The sequence below is a fragment of the Cupressus sempervirens genome, chromosome 10 (genome assembly GCF_028749045.1).
Source record: "Cupressus sempervirens isolate cs-2001-9-10 chromosome 10, ASM2874904v1, whole genome shotgun sequence".
Classification (NCBI taxonomy): domain Eukaryota; kingdom Viridiplantae; phylum Streptophyta; class Pinopsida; order Cupressales; family Cupressaceae; genus Cupressus; species Cupressus sempervirens.
The window spans coordinates 24,052,089-24,069,861 of NC_143127.1; the positions used below are offsets into that span (position 1 = coordinate 24,052,089).

At 35.1% G+C, this 17,773-nt stretch overlaps 2 pseudogenes; both read left to right on the top strand.

Moving 5' to 3' along the window:
* Positions 1 to 14,622, top strand: part of LOC149532378 (glycine dehydrogenase (decarboxylating), mitochondrial pseudogene) — a 39,978-nt pseudogene extending 25,356 nt beyond the window's left edge.
* Position 14,623: 1 nt separating this feature from the next.
* Positions 14,624 to 15,252, top strand: LOC149532379 (glycine dehydrogenase (decarboxylating), mitochondrial pseudogene; annotated as a pseudogene).
* The last annotated feature ends 2,521 nt before the right edge of the window (positions 15,253 to 17,773 follow it).

A 17,773-nucleotide genomic window follows, 5' to 3' on the forward strand; every position in this document is an offset into this window, starting at 1 on the left:
GGAGTGTTGTTTAAGATCTTCAACTAAACAACGATATGGCAACAACTTTTTATCCTTTGTTTGGTATTCATATGTGACTTGCGTAATGACCAATTGGAAGTATCCAAAGACAAGTAGGCTTTTAATGTTCCATCAGATAGCTTGACATAGCCCTGTTACTAATCCTTCATACTCAACTATGTTGTTTGTGCAAGGGAATGAAATTTTAGAAGACTTAAGAATAAGATCTCCTTGCAGTGTAACAAACAAAATTCTCGCCCTTGATCCTTTTTGTGTGAAAGAACCATCAAAATATAGATTCCATTGTGTACTAGGGGTAATAGTCATAATTGAGTCATCTAGAAAATCTATGATGATAGGGTGGTCTTCTTGAAGGGGAACTTTTGCAATTTGTTTGGCAATGACTTGTCCTTTAATGGCATTGCAGTCTTTATATACAATATCAAATTCACTGAAAATAAAGACCCATTTTGCAGCACAACCAGTGAAGAAAGCTTTTGATAGAAAATACTTGAGGGGATCTATCTTAGAAATGAAGTGTGTAGTATGATTAAGCATGTAATGGCAAAGTTTCTATGTACAAAAGACTACCACCAAACAAGCTTGCTCAATAGTAGTGTAGTTTAACTCATAGCCAACTAATGTTCATCTAAGATAGTAGAGAGCTTGCTCATTGCCATTGTCATCTATTTGTGCTAAAAGAGTACCCAATGCAACTATAGTAGCATAAATGTAGAGAATTAATGGTTGTCCTAGAATTGGAGGAACTAGCATTGGTGGATTAGCTAAATAAAAATTGACATGTTCAAATGCTTTTTGAAATAGGCAATCCCATTGAAACTTGATGTCTTTCCAAAGCAAGTGTTGGAAGGGATGAACTTTATCTGCTAACTAGGATACAAACTATTTGATGAACTATAACCGCCCTTGAAATCTACAGAGTTGTTTTAGTGTAGTAGGTGGAGGCATTTCCATGATGGCTTTCACTTTGGTGGGGTCTACCTCAATGCCTCTTCTTGACACTATGTAACCTAACAATTTTCCTGATTGGACCCCAAAAACACACTTCTTCAGGTTAAGGTTCATTTTTTATTTCTCCAATCTCTCAAATACCGTGGTAAGAACAACAATGTGGGAATCATGTGTCTTAGATTTTCCTATAATGTCACAATATAGTCCTCCATTATTACATGTAGAAGATCATGGAAGATTGTGGTCATTGGATGTTGATAGGTGGCACCGACATTATTCAAGCCAAAAAGCATGACTTGGTAACAAAAGGTTCCCCATGGGGATGTGAATGCCATCTTGTGTTGACCTTCTTCTACAACTTTGATTTGATTGTAATTGAAGAAACCATCCATTAAAGACAACATCTCATTTTTGAAAGTCAAATCCACTACATGCAAGATTTAAATCTCAAAAATTTGAGTAGATGTAGATGCCTCCAAAGGATTTACCTATAGGAATAATCTTGGAAACCCACTTAGGATAATCAATAGGTTGGATGTATTTTGCCTCTAACATTTTCTGTAGTTATACTTTGACCAAAAGTACTACCTTAGGATGCATCTTACATAACATTTTCTTAACAAGTTTAATCTTTGGATCCACTGCTAAGTGATGCACAACTATGTCTATGTATAATCCAGGCATGTCTTTGTATTTCTATGCAAAATTGATTTTTCCTTTCTGTAGGAACTCAATAATCACTTTTTGTTCTTCGAGACTTAGGGTGGCAAAAATGTAGGTAATTTGTGGATTATCTACTATACCCAAATTAACTGGAATTGTGTCTTCATTCAATATAGATGACTTTTCTGATGGTAAAGATCTTCTGGAACCTCTAGGAGGTTTCACCAGAAGATACATCCTTTATTTTGTCTTTTTCTTCATCCAAGAGTGCTCCAAAAGAGTTTTCACTAGAGGATGTTTCTTCTATTTTTTAAATTTTTGTTTTATTTTTTATTTTTGTGACTAAGAGAGTTGACTTTTCTACCAAAGTAGGCTTGCTCATTGTATTGGATCTCATGTTCATAATCTTTGAGATTCTTAAAGCTAAAGAGTGCCATCATTGCTTCATCAGAGTTAAAACTATCGAGAGCTAGTGGTACATCTTACAAGTCCCAATCACTTATGTCAAGGTTAATGAGGGGTAGGTTGGTGGATGAAAGGTCAGATATGGTGATGGTATGGATGTAGTTATCTAGGTCATCTTCAATATATTGGAAGGAGATTTCAAAGAATTCCTCATCCTCAGTCTCAGAATCAGGTTCAACTGTACAATAGTTGTCAATAAAGGGCACCATGGGTTTAATGGAGCACAAACCACATCCTTTAGGATAGCTATTAGCCTCAAGGGGTTTTTTGATTCCATCTTCTTTAGGTCCAAGGCCGATGCCATGATATTCCATGTTTTCAATGATGGGAGGAGCCTTAACATATTATCTTTAGGGAATTCCACAAGATCATCTTTTCTATCAAAATATAGCCAATCTAAGATAATAGACTCCATGTGTTCATCACTAAGTGAACCCCAATGTTCAAAGGTTGTCTTATTGACATGCATAGTATCTTTATTTGTAGAAGGTGGTATTTGGGAAGGTTTTCCAAAGGATGGGGTGGGAAAATGATAGTTGTCCAACACACAAGGCATTTTCAAACTTATACTCTCCCATTCCTTGATTGGAAAAGGCAACCTTCTTCACTGTAGTATTGGCCTTAATATCTTCAACATTCTCTTTTCCTTTATAGGAACTAGAATCAATACTGGATGACTCTGGAATTTTTGTGGAAGGTGTTTCTGTTATGGTGAGGGATCTAGGTATAACCTTAGCAAACTCACTGATTGGACAAAAATTTGCTGGGGCACCTTCCAACCTCTTACAAAAAGGAAAAGGCAAAGGATCATCTAGAATTAGGACCTCTCTTCCCTAGTGGGGAAATTTCAAGCACTAATGATATGTAGAAGGCACCACTTTCAGCATATGTACCCAAGGTCAACCAAGCAAGATGTTATATGGTAAGTCCAAATCTAGAACATGACATTTAGTATTGATTACAGGCAGCCCAACCTTTAGTGGTGGCATGATAACTCCTTTTGATTCTCTTTCTCTTTCATCATACGCTTTAATGGTATCCTTTTATTTATTTCTAGGAGATCTTCTAAGAACCCCAAGAAGTAGATCATCTTCAATGTACAGAGGTTTAAACTAGATCCATTATCTATAAGGACTCATTTTATTTTGTGTTGTTGTATAAAAACTTCAATCTAGAGCAAAAAATTGTGATGATGATTAGGACCTTGGGAATCTTTGTCTATGAAGACAAGGTGTTTTTGGGTGGCAAGATTTCCAATCATGGTAGTGAATTGGGATGCATTAATGTTTTTAGGAAGATGAGACTCTAAAAGAGCAGTCTCAAGAATTTCTTTGTGGATAGATGAGGTAGTGAGAAGATCAAGAATGGATATTTGTAGAGGAGTCTTCCCTAACTGAGAGAGAACATCATAGCAAGAAGCTAGTCTTTGTGAAGTGGATGGCATAGCAGGAGCATGTGGAATTGATGGATTAGTGGGATTGGGAGTGACAACTTGCAAAGTAATTTTTCCCCATTGAGTGGTTGCACCACAATCAATTGCTTGTAAGACCAGGGTATTTACATGAGTGTTTACTTCTTCAATGTGACCACACATAGAGTCAAAGCCACATATATCATTTTTTTCTATTATAACACACAAGGAGTCAAATCCTGATATTTGGTTAGTAGAATAGTCATAATATAGTGGGTTAGACGTGAAAGCTTGTTTGTCATTGTTTGTATTGTTGTTTACATTGTTGTTATTTTCATTGTTGTGATTGGGGAATGACTTTTCAAATATCTTTAGTTTGGCATTTTTAAGGGGTGCTCCTCCTTCAACCTCAATTTACCCATCATTGACAAGATTTTGGATGAAGATTTTGAGATTGATACACTTATTAGTGTCATGTGCTTTAATGTGGTGGTACTTACAATATTCATTTTCCCTATACCATTTGGATTTGGGTTGATTTTAATCAAAAGGTCGTGTGTTGGGAAAAATCATCAAATGGTGATCCACTAGCTTTTGGAATATGATGTTTAAGGGTTCACAAAAACTAGTGACTTTCTATTTCAGTCATAATCATGATTGTAGTTGTTATTGTTGTTATTGCGAGGAAAGAATTGTGTTTGATTACAAGATTGTTGGTTATTCTGATTGTTGTTTGACTTTCATTTTGATTGTCATAGTTTGAATTTTTGTTGTTTTGGTTGCGATAGTTGTTGTTGTTGTTATTGTTTCCACCTTGAAGGTTTTGTACACTTTCGACATCAGTGACATCATCATGTGTAACACTTTTATTTTTGGACCATTTTTTTTTTTGATGTTGTTGTTCATGTCATTTTTTGAGGATGACAAGTTATAATGTTTAATGGAACCCTTGTCTAAGAGTCCATTTTCAATGTTCTTGCCTTTCTTGACTAATGTGGCAAAGTCCTCAGGACTAGCCATCTTCATTTGGAAAGACATCTCCAAGATCAAATTCATGATGAATATGTCTACAACGTGGGAATCTTCAATTTTGTAGAGCATGCGATTAGCAAAGTGCCACCACCATTGTAGAAAGTTAGCAAATGTTTCACCGGTTCTTTGTTTTGTGTTGCAAAAATCAATCAATGAAGCATGATGTTCAATGTTCTATGAATATTGTGTTGAGAATTTCCTTGTCAAGTCATTGAAAGAGGTGATGGAACCTCTAGGAAAGTTCATTAGCCATTTAAGTGCAGGGCCACCAAGGCTTCTTGTGAAGAGCCTCTTAAGATAATCTTCACTGTATGCCACTTCTTAACATAAGATGAAAAAATCTTTGAGATGTGTGATGAGACATGTTTCTTCCATGTATTTGTCAAATTTAGGAATCTTAAAGTTTGGTAGAAATGGTATTTTGTTGATAGATTTTTCATATGGAAAGGGGCAAATTTCCTCAAAAGAGAAATCTTTCACCCCTTTGTTGTTCATGTTGTGGACCAAACTCTAGAGTTTATGTAACTGCTGGGATATATCCTGGTTGGGTTACATCTGTGATGGTTGAACCCACCTCCAAAGTTGTAAGGATTCCCAATTGTATTATGAGGTGGTGGAGGTCGTGGTGTGCCACTTTGGCCAATGTATTGATACACATTTGTTGGGATAGGCACAAATGTTTTCATCATACTTGTTGGTATTTATAAGTAGGAGGAATATATTGGTTGTGTCAGGATTTCCATTTTTTGTATAGGTACTTGCCCAATGTTTAAGCATCCTATAGCTAGACCTATCAGGGTTGATTGTAGAATACTTGCATGTATAGTTATGTTGGGCATAACACTAATGATTTATTAAATGTGTTCTGCACTTAATTGGAATGTTGGTTGTGTTGAAGTTGATGTAGGTATGGAACTAGTTCTCACCATAGGTTCTTTTCCCTTGCCAGATGTTTGTGCTATGATGGAATTTTTCAATACGAGAGCACCATCTTTGGTAATTTGTTTAAACTCTCATCAAAACTCGTAGAGACATTAACACCATCTTTAACTAGGTTTAAGAGATCTCAGTCTTGTTTGCCCTAATATATTTTTCCAACATTTCCAAGTTGTATGGGTCTATAAGAAATGTTTGAACATCACTAGGGATGTTATTATTGTCAACGAGGTCCTCATCTTGATATACTTCTTCCTCATCATGTGTGTTAATCCCTAGAGTGGTGTTTCGAAAAGGATTCTTTGGTTCCTATGTGGGTATTGAGATAGGCATACCCAAGTTCATACTAGGGGGAAATGTGTTCTCCAATGAGGCTAATCGAGGAGGAAAATGATTCTCCATCTCTTGCTGTCTTAGTGATTCCAATAAATGAGACATAGGGTTAAATGTGAGTCTATTGGATCATGTTTGTACCATACAGTTGTGACCAAACTAATGGGTGGAAGATTGTGGAAGAAGGAGATGTGAGAGAGAAATTGAACCTTATATGATAAAAGGGAAAACAACCTAAATGGGAAAAAAAGACCTTGTTGATTTGGTAAACCAAGTGTGATATAGGATAAAAGTATCTTTCTCCTACCAAAGATGGACAAGCGATCTTTAGGCAAGATAGGACACAAAATATATTAATCAATATTTGGAGATGGACTTGTGATCCTAAATGAGTGAGTGTAACTATGATAAACATTTTCTTGTGGATAAAGGTCTAATGCTGTAATCTCAAAAGTTTTGTAATTAAGATGTTCTTAGACTGAAGGATTAAGGTTCAAATGATCAAGCTCTCTAGAGAAAATTTTGTAAAATGGAAGACTAAGAGTTTCGAAAATGGGTTGATGTGGAAAACAAGGATGATATGGTTAATATGTGGATAACGTAATCCTATCTCATTGGAAACAAAAATATTGGGTTTACTCTAGGGAAAATAAACCAATTTGAAGTTTAGCATTGTATAAGATTCTGTCATAATGATCTTGTTTAGTTTCTTCCTTCTTGATGTCCTTAATTGCATATTGGAATTGTTTATCACTATGTGTTAGGATTTTCCTTTCCTTGTAGGAAAATGGTTTGGATAACTTCACCTTCTTAAGTTTGACTTTGTTAAACATGCCAAGAATAGAATAACCCTAATTACAAGACTAAGCACAAGAACTTTGCAAAAAAGTTGTGAATAGAAGACCTAATGAATTTCAAATGCTAGAACAAGTATGAGGACTTATGAAAACACTAGTACATTTGATCCCATTTTTAGACCAAAATTTTTGACCATCTAATAGAATGGGGTCAAATTGGTCATTTTATGGAAGGCAACGTATATAATTTTTTTAACTAGAAGCCCGTGTTGGTCGAAATTTCGACCAACACGAACTTACACTATGTCAAAATCCAAAAAAAGCTCTTTGCCGCGCCCTAATTTTAATCTTGCCACTCGACCGGAAGAAAGGCTGTGGATGTGCGGTTAATATTTATCGTTTACTACATTTTGTGGTGCTAGCAAAGGAAGGGTTTGAAGATTACGTACCAACAACATATTACTGCTAGTGCCAACAACATTTGACAACTTCAGTGCAACCTCCACCAGAATAGTAAGGAAGCTTTCAGTAATCAAAACTATATTTTCATTGCTTAATGTGTATGTTTCATAGTGATTTTGCATTGTGTACCATAGCGTTGTATAAACTTTTAAGGAAAAAAATAGTTATAACTTAATAGATTAATTTCTATCGGCTGCCTGAGAGAGGTGTCACAATAGCTGGATCATAGTGTTTCTTAGTTTCAATACATTATGTGCAAATATGAATAGTGATGTGCTTATCAAGAAGACATAGTGTAAATTCTTCCTCATAAATTTTGAGTCAATGTGAATCAATAATCATAAGAAAAGTGTTGATTGAAGTGATAACCGAGTGTAGATCATACTATGCTAAGATACTTCAGAAAATGATATCTTTTTCAGTATGTAGCTAGAGAAGCTTCATAAATGAAGGGAAGAGAATAGTAGAACACACATTTATTTGGGTATTCTCATTATCTTCAAGGCGATATTCATGCATAATCCATTCTGCTTTCTGGCCATGAGGGGCTCTCCCAGTGTAGAAGACTAAGGTCTTTCTCATTCCAATCCTCTTGAAGTTCATATAAATGGCCTTATCATGGCCAGTTGCCTTCCAAAACCCTATAGTTGTTGCTCTATTTGTGCAGGTGCCTGTTGGGTACTTCTTGTCTTTATGACTGAAAAAGTACCACTCATTTTGTGGAGAAGAACCTATCTTGCATCTCTCTGGTTCATTTCAAAATAACAATTAGGGGAAAAAGTCACAAAGATAACAAGTCTTAAAGAAAATTCTATTAAGAAGAAATCAATCCATACCATGGAGGTCCCAAGGTTCAAGCTCGTTAAGATCAACATCAAGGTCAATGATCTCATAGGACACATTTTTCTTCAAATAATAGTGTAAAAGTTCTTCATTCATTGGATGAAACCTGAACCCTATTGGTACGCATGAGGATTGCCCATTGTTGATAAACCCATCCTTGTAGTACAAGAAAACATACATATGTGCATCAATCATACACTTTATTTTGCCTCCAAGAGTCATAACAATTAGCAATACCAAGAAGGAAAAGAGAAGAATCAATAAGTCCATTCAAATGGCAGAAGAACATATATATCATCTTCTCAAACTACTTAGTGTTCTTTTTTCAAAAGTCCTACAATGAAATTTTTTTTTTTCTCAGAACTATTTTGAAATGAACAATATAAATTCATCTTGCTTATCTTGGTCTGATGGAGTATGATACAAAATATCCTGAAATATAATTCAAGATATCAAAAGTATCATGAAATATAATCCAAAAGATATTGAAATATATTCTAAATATCATGAAATATGATCCAAAATCCTAAATATTTCGAGGAATTATCTAAATATATATACCAATTGAAGTTATCATGGATAGTAAAAATGTCATATTAGGGTCTACTATGTTTGGTGGTGCCTACACCCAGCTCTACTACAAGAGTTAGGTAGCTCACATACTAGTAGACCACCAGACACACCAGGATGTTGTAACATAATACATATATATAGCAATAGAAAACTCTACACTCTGCTATATTTTTTCTTCTTGGAAGAGGAAAGAAACTACTACAATCTTTTTAGAAAGACAAAAGAATGATACATCAAGCAAATAGAGCTTGATTGCATGATACGCTTATAGTTCTAAAGCAGTCCCCAGAAGGACAAGCCTCTTCCAAGCCAACATGAAGACCCTGGAACATGTGTTATACAAAAATTGGCTGCTCAAAGAAACACAACCATGTGGCCTGAAGATGAAAAACTAAAATCAATTCCCAAACACAAAATTATACAAGTTTGAATCTTTCTTCTACATAATTCCATGCCCATGTTTCTGATCCTACAAATTAATATCAAAACCAATTCCACTAACCCCAAATTCAGGCTCATATCTAATCAACACTTAAACCCAAACCCAACCCCTACAAATACAAACATCTCAACTCTACAAAACATGAAATCTACTTATAAATCTTGATGACTACCTACAAAGTTTTAGTTTTCTCAACTCTGTACACTTTGAATAGATCAGGTCAACATGTGGGTATCAGCCAAAAGTGGTGAATTTGAGCTCCTCCCTCTAGATTCTCTATATCAAGAAACCCAATCAATTTGAATCCACCTAGCCAACAATAGAGTGGAGTATTTTAGACCTTTCTGAAGAAGAAAAAAGGCCAAAAGACTACAAGATTAGCACATGAAGGTTGCAAGGTGCTGCAGATTGTATAGAAAAAATGAATGTTATAAAAAGCTAGCACATCTGAAAATGAAAATAGAGCTATTAAAACTGATGGTTGCAAGATTTAGATTTTCAGAAGATGAATGATTGAGATAATAAAATTACTGTTAGGCTACCATAGCTACTTTAGGACTTGCTGAATCAATATTTGAGATCACTTTGTAACATCGCTCAAAAAGTGTGGGATGATCCACAAATGAGCCAACTAAATGAGAGTAGATCCAACATCTTTTGCATTTGGCACCATCTGCATGAGATACCCCAATCCACAATTCACCAACTCTTGGTGAAGAATAGATTCTAGTGTAAGCTACACCAGTACTAGATGCGTGTTCCATTGAAGCTAGAACTTCAACCTGAGAAGTTATAAAAATCCTATGTAACTTGTCTGTGTCATCACCTCGCATAGACATCTCATGGAATCTTCAAAGCAGGTTTACATTAGAGCTACATAAATAAACCTTAGCATCTAAACTTGCACCTATTAGCCTTGCACCTCTGGCCATCTCCAAGACTTTGTTTACTTCTGTTCTCATCTCAAGGACTTTTTCCCAGTACTCAACATTAGGTTTCATCAGCATTAGCCATTCATCATTAATCCTTGGCCATTGTGCTTCAAAAATAAACTCTGATGTTGAGCCATCTTCCTTGAAATGTGTATATGGCATATGCTGCCATGCATCCTTGGCCATGTGAGGTAGAATTGGAGCTATAGCCCACACAATGCAAAGTAGATGAGCTGCACGAATAGTTTGACAACCCCTCCTTGTTTGGCTCACTACTACATTATACCTTATTTTTTGACCAAAATTTTTGACCATCAATTAAAAAGGTTTACGTTGGTCGGATTAGAGAAGGAAAAAATCAACTTTTTAAAAATCTAAGCCCATGTTGGTCAAAATTTTGACCAACATAGGCTTAACTTCAATATGAAAAAACATTTTTGATTTCATTGATGATTGAGTGTGCGAAGGAGCTAGAGCTGTGTAAGGGTTTTCTTCTGGATTGTTTTCTTTTGTGTAACACTTGAATCCTCAGTCAGTGCTTGGGCCAATGATTTCTCTAAGAATAAAAATTCTTTGTGGATTGAAATTGTTCTTTCCCTCTCTCCTCACACTGATTTTGGGAGGTTCCTTTACTTGGATTGCATGGGTGGTGTTCGACAGTGACAAGTTAAAGGAGTGGGGAAAAGCTAAATACACATGGCCACCAGTAGCCCTTGTAATAATCGTGTGGACTCTAACAAAGTCAGCAATGGGCATTTCAAAGCCTATAAGTATTCAACTAATGCAGTACGTGACATTCTCAGGTCATACAGAAAAATATATCCAAGTTTCCATTTGAAGGGAAGAGTAAATATTGCTGGTGTCACACCAAGCAGGTATTATGGTAATCATAACTCTGATGCAATTATATTGGAGTTTGGGTTATGAGTAGACTTTTTGAGTCTTGATAGTAAGATTCAGCTAGGAAAAATGAGCAGGAGACAGGAAAAAAATTAAAAAACTAAAGCCAAAAGGCTAAGACACTAAAAGGCACCTTTACAACTCTAATCTGCCATTTAAGGATACTTCTGCTTTTTGTTTTAATTCCATGGATTTTATACTCCACAAGCTTTTATACCTGAACACTTGCGAGAGTATATATAGGAAAATGTTGTTTCCCGAAACTCAAATCTTCTTTGGTACTGATTCAATGTAGCTTCTATTTGATTATTTTATTATGTCTTTAAAGTTGGTTAAATGAGGGTTGCATAGTAAAAGACTCAATTTCTTATAAAATATTTTTATTTCATTTTTTTATCAATATTTTGAGTTTGAGTGCCAAGCCCGAGTCTTGTAACTAAGCTTTCATGCCTTTTTTGTAGAAAAAAAGACAAGGAAAAATGGAAATACATTACTAAAAGACCAGGTTACAATATATGATGACCCACTAGGCCAATTCAACAGTTAAAAGGCTAATTTGACAAAAGTTCAATACAAAGAGAAGAGCTTATGCTAGAAAGAATCCACCACGGGAATCACCACAAAAGGCCCAGGGGATAAAGAGACAGCAAAAAAAATCTACATCATTGACTGTCCATGTTCACAAAGTTTTAATTTAAGCTGCATACAAATTAACTTCTATGTGCCTAAGATGATATTGCTAAATGATTATAAATATTCTACTCCACCCTGTAGTTCTGATCCATTCTGAATGTGTCCTCCAAACCTAATTCCTACCTTGGAATGGAGTGATGCCACCCTGGACGAGGTACGACTAGCCATGGAAGCTAAGGGAAAGTCTAAAAATTTCTCCTTTGATCACTGATCTGCATACTAGAGTACTCATTCTGCCTGATACAATCCAACTCAATGATTGACCCATTTGAACTTCCTATATGAGCTCATGCACTTGTGATTGTTGTCCACTATGGTCCATGCAACCATTATCAAACATTGATTTATTTTCTATCTGGTTGGAGGCATTTTCCTAGGTTACTGTAGTGTTGTAGAGGATAAAAGTGCATACTTAGCACTTCTTTCAACTTCTCTTATACACCCTTCAGCCATTTCATTAAATGTGCCATTCTATTTGATTCAATGGATTTTAGCACTTAATTGTATTCAACCTCTTCCTAATCCTTTTATTTATTTTTCCACTGTGGTCAGAAATGTGGATATGATTAATATTGTAGACACAAATTTGTGCAACTAATCCACATTCTAGTTGAACTTTGCTTGAGTTGGCTTTCCTCCAAAATTAGTTTGTTGCTTGTTTGCTTACCTGTATAATCTGAGAGGACCACTTTTTTTAATAGATCTGGTTGAAGAAAATGGGGAACATGTTAATGAGGAACAACCTTCAATCTTTCAAGCAAATACTGATTTGGTTTCTGCAAGTGTCCATGTTTTTCTTATGTATGGAAATTGACATAGTTTCTTTCTCTTTTGTTTTTAGGAGGCTCTGATTGGAGCACATCTGGTGGGAGGTGGTGTAAATGCAGCTATTGAGTTAATGCAGTGGATGAATATGGAAGTTGGCATTGAAGTCAAATCAGTAGACATTGCATCCCAACACTCTTTCAACTATCCGAGTGTCTTGGAAACAAATTTGGATGAGTTGGAATCGTACCTAAATTACCACTTTGTTAATCGATGTCTTTTAGTAGAAGCACTTACACATGGTTCACTTACTGAAGCTGAGGGACCTTCCTATCAGGTACATTTTGTTTCACCTTACTTTGAAAAATCTGTATATTACTTTGGTAGTAGTTAATTTAAAATTCTTTTAGTGTGCTGATTTTAAATGTGTAAATTATAATTATGAGGTTCAAATCTTACCTACACCACCACTCACACCTTTGCAATATGAAAACATCAAACAAATGGGTACCATTTGCAATTGGACATTAAATCTCTCCTTACAACAAGGTTGTCTAGATTGTTATTGAAGAAGATAATAAAAAGTTTGTGCGGGGCTCAATTTATGCTCCCATTGCACATTATGAGAGAAATGAGCTATGGAAATGGATATATGGGCCTCAATACATCCGTTGGATTGTAGGAGATGACTTTAACATGGTTGAGAGTAGGGAGGACAAATCTATAGGAAGTTAACAATAATTGACTTAACAATGGCGATAAGAGTTCAAAACTCATCTTCAGATGTATGAAAGTTAAGAATGTCTAAGAACAAGTTGACTATATATGAGCTCATAATAAATTGCTAACTGATCTTAAAGAGATAGAGAAGAACTTTCACTATTCTATAAGATACTTTTCTCATTTCAAGGACATAGTGCAACAGATCTAAGAAAAAATATAATTCACAGTAAGATTACAAATGATATTGCAGAAATAATTAATATTTAAATTGTATCAGAATAAGAAACAGTAAATGGAATTCAAAAGCTGAATGATGAAAAGACCCCAGCAGCAGATAGTCTCCCAATTGAATTCTATAAAGAGAACTTAGATTGGTTTGGAGATGACTTTCTTCAAGTCTCTATTGAAGCCATTAGATAAATGTTATAATTTATTTATTTTCCTGATGTTTTCATATTTCTAATCATTTCCTTGTTTTCTTTTACAAGGTTGATGAATTATATGAATGAATGTAATCTTTTATGACTGAAGTGTGTGTGGTGTGTGTGTGGATGCAAGCCATACATCGATGATCTTGTAAACAGGAATGAGTGGAATCCAATGAGCTTCAATGAAATTGAATATGCATGAAGAGGATGATATCAAGCACTTTGTGAACTATGAGTTGTTGTCCATATATGTAAGGCAGTAAGACATTTTTTTAATTGAGCAGTGAGCTCTAGGCATTGTGCCTAAATGCAAGTGCATCCCTATTTGTAACAAGTTAATACTTTTAATAGAGTATAATTTATCGTAGGTTTCAGCCCCATCATCATCCCTTGTCCCCTCCTAACATGGTTTCCATGATTTACTAGAATCTTTTTTGAATCACTAGAACATGATATTAGATCTTACTGGGCTCCCGTGTCAAATGATTTTCTTTTGGACGAGGCCACTACTAGTTTTGAGGCTATTGTGATATGTAATGATATAACCAAAGATAATAAGAAGACTTCTATCATTTTTAGTAACTCTCATCCTTAGACATTTGATGTGTGCCATATAAGGGTAGGTTGGTTGGGGTTGAATGTCATGAAATCTGATCTAAAGTACTTTGATTATAGTTCCAAGGATGTTTGTGGGGTGCTTATTCAGCACCCTAGGATAGAGAGGGAAGTTATTGATTACTCTTATTTTGTTAAGAATGTTCATGCTAATGGTGTGAAGGTTGTCATGATCTCTGATTTTTCTACACTAACAATACTAAAGCCTCCTGAGGAATTTGGGGTTGATATCATCTTTGGGTCTTCTCAAAGATTTGTTGTCCCCCTGGACTATGGGGGCCCCTCATTTATATTTCTTGGTTACATCTTAAGAGTAAAAATGAATGATTCCTGGTAGGATTATTGGAGTTAATGTGGATTCCCATAGGAATCCTGTGCTAAGGATGGAAATTTAGACAAGGGAGCAACACATCAGGCAAGATAATGCCACTAGAAATATCTACATGATACAGGCATTAATTACAATATATCTTCTATGTATGCAATCTATCATGGTCTGGCAGGATTGAAAAAAAATGGAGAATGTGTACATGGTTTGGCGGGAGCATTTATTAGTGGATTAAAGAAATTAGGCACTATTAATGTTGAGGATGCTCCATTCCTTGATATTGTAAAGGTTATATGCTTATCGTTAAGCAAGGGGAGATGGGCATCAAAACTTCTATCATTACTGTCTCAACTCATGGAATGAATCCTGCAAGTGCTACAATGTGTGGAATGAAAATTTTTGTTGTTTGAATTGTTGCTAAAGAAAATGAAGGATGTAGAGGAAAATAAGGAAACCTTTTAGCACTTATGATTACCTATCCTTCAATGCATGGTGTGTATGAGGAGGGTATTAAATAAGATATGTTAAATCATTCATGACAATGATAGTCAAGTGTACATGGATGGTGCAAACATGAATGTGCAGGTTGGACTAACTAGCTCGAGTTGAATTGGAGTGGATGTATGCCATCTCAATCTTTAGAAGACATTCTACATTCTACATTCTAGTATGGGGCCTATAGGAGTAAAGAAGCATTTGGCACCATTTTTACCATCACAACCTCTGGTACCAATAAATGGAATTACTACTCCTGAAGGGAATCCACAACCACTTGATATGATATCAACAACACCATGGGGCTCAACCATGATTCTACCAATATCAATAAAAAGGGAGATTACAAAAATTGAGAATGGGAAAATGGACATTAAACATACTAGTTTGATGGCAGATAATGTGTATAGAGAAAAAATTATAAATCCTTATGTTTTGGAATGACAAGTAGGGTAGATAGAGTTGAATGAAGGCTTTGACAGGAATAAAAAGAAACACAAGGCAATCAATAGTTGTAGATAGTTCAAGAATTGACTTATTCCTAATATAGAAAATAGTGCAAAACTTAAAGAGAGATTAACATTTATCAAGTGGATTTGATAATCTCAGGGTTAGATAAACTTCTATTAATCAGGAATAAAATACAAGATACAACTCCATTGTAAAATAAACAATTTGTAAGACAATATTATCAAACCCCAATTCTTGAGTAAATTAGGAACCAAATGCTGACAAAATATCCTCACAACCCTATTCAAGAGAAAATTTTGACTAACAACCATTGATATGATCCCACAACTTAATTTTGGAGTTACCTACAGATATTTCAAATGCACTGTCAGGGGAGCTTCCACAAATTAGAGTGGACAGTCCATTTCATGTCTGTCCGTTTCTTTTATTGGAAAATATCTAGAATCATAGAATGACTTGTCTGTCTTGGGTTTAACTGTAGCATTAATTATATTTTTATTAAAAAAATATTTTTTTCTTTCAAATGATTTCATCCCTTTGACTTGAAGAAAATAACAGCCTAGTTCCAAACACTACATGGTTTTCTTAGCCTTTGATGAGTAGTTGCTGATGCACAATGAATTATGGAAAACAGATGTCTGACACCAACCACAATTTCATTCTGAAAAGTGAAAATTATTAGTTGGGCATGTATAATAAAGTTTCTTGTCTGTTCATTTACTCTTTTATTTTTGATTAATAACTTACTCATTAAAAATTATGCAGATCTTTCACCTCCACATTTTAGCCCTCTTGTGATCTGTGTCTTACAAAAGTGCCTTCAAGTTGTCGATTCAAGTTCCAAAAGTCAGAAGCTTGCCCACCGGACAATGATTTCATTCTATGTGGCTAGTGTGATTAACTTTCTTTTGCAGGCTCAGGAGTGTATCTGTTCTTCCTCATATAGTTCATTCTGAGTTTGAAGTCAGATCCTTATGTTGACAAGTGGATATTTCCTCTCATAGGCTAATTCAAGGTCAGTATCTTTCACAATTGTGACTACTTTGCTTCCAAAAATCAATCAAGTATAGCAATTTGATCATGGTTCAGAAGATTTTCTTTGTGAATGGAGTCCATTGAGAAGTTTGCTTCATTTTTCCCAAGGCATATTATCCAAAGAGCAAGTGAGATCCAGTTTGGAATCAATAGATACTCACTTATTGGGAAAAGGCAATCCTACTGTTCAACAATCTCTTTCCCAAGTGCTGTCACTTGTAGAGAATACAGATTGTGAGAGGAAATTTGGTGCAACAACTGCATTTGCATCCTCCATAGTATCTGCAATGCCAGAGGAAATAGTGGAAAACTTTCCTTCCCTTATTACATTATGCCATAAAGTGTTTCGAAAGAACTTTTCTGTCTTGTTGGCTTTGTTGTGTGTGCACAGAGATCTTTTTGGTAGAATTCCTGAGGCCTGGGATGATTATTTCTTATTGGGTCTGAAGCTTGCCAGATATTTTTATCAGACAAGTAGAGATAATGGTAATCTCCAAGTACATCATGTTGATAAGCAAGACTCTTCTTTGGATGATGGGTTCAAATTTTATCAAATTTTATCAAATTTTATTAAATTTAGAGAAATAGATCAAGACTTGCTCCAGATATTATTTAATCATTTGTGCTTGGTGAATGCATTTTATGCCCAACCTAAAATTAAAATGGAATTTATCCTTGGCTTAGACTGTCCGAGTTTTCCTTTTTCACATATATGCCAAAATGATTTTTTTTCGTTAATTGTAATTTTAATTCTATGAACTTCCTCTTCTTTTCCCTTCAAGATCTCGTGTCTTACTGTTTGAAGTTTCTAAATAGTGGGCATATTCTTATGTATCTTTCCTATGTTTGTGGCAGCAGTAACACTATAAACAGAAAAATTGTCATTGATTTTGGAGCTGTAGTTTTATTTTAGACTTGCAGAACCTCTTCATCTAGAAGTAGAACATCCATGATCCAAACTTGGCAGAAAGTGTACGTTTCATTTTACACATGTTCTGGAAGGTTACTTTTCAAACAATTTTATCTCAAGTTGCACTTTGCTTAATGGATAGAATGTACTATGAACCTTTTAAATTGGTAGTTTCATGAATCTTGGTTTTGTTTTAAAATAGGATAACAATTTAGTGGATGTCTTGTTTGAGATTAAAATGGTGGGTATATGTTTAATCTAGTTCTGTACCATATTGCCTACCAACTTTCTTCAGCACACTGAAAAAGTTCTCTAAATGGCATTCTCTACTTTTTGTTTTCTACATGTTTTGAGTTTTTTGTTTTTGGTGAATTTCTGTGAAAGGAGATTCCTCCCATTATATTGAAAGAAAGTAATTTGATTACAATGACTTCCTGTAATTTGGCTAAGATCATGATGCAAATGCCTTGAGTGATGTCTTGCAGTCTTTTGATCTGATCTAGAGAAAATAGATTTCATTGAAGTTTATAAAATAAGCATATGTTTGCA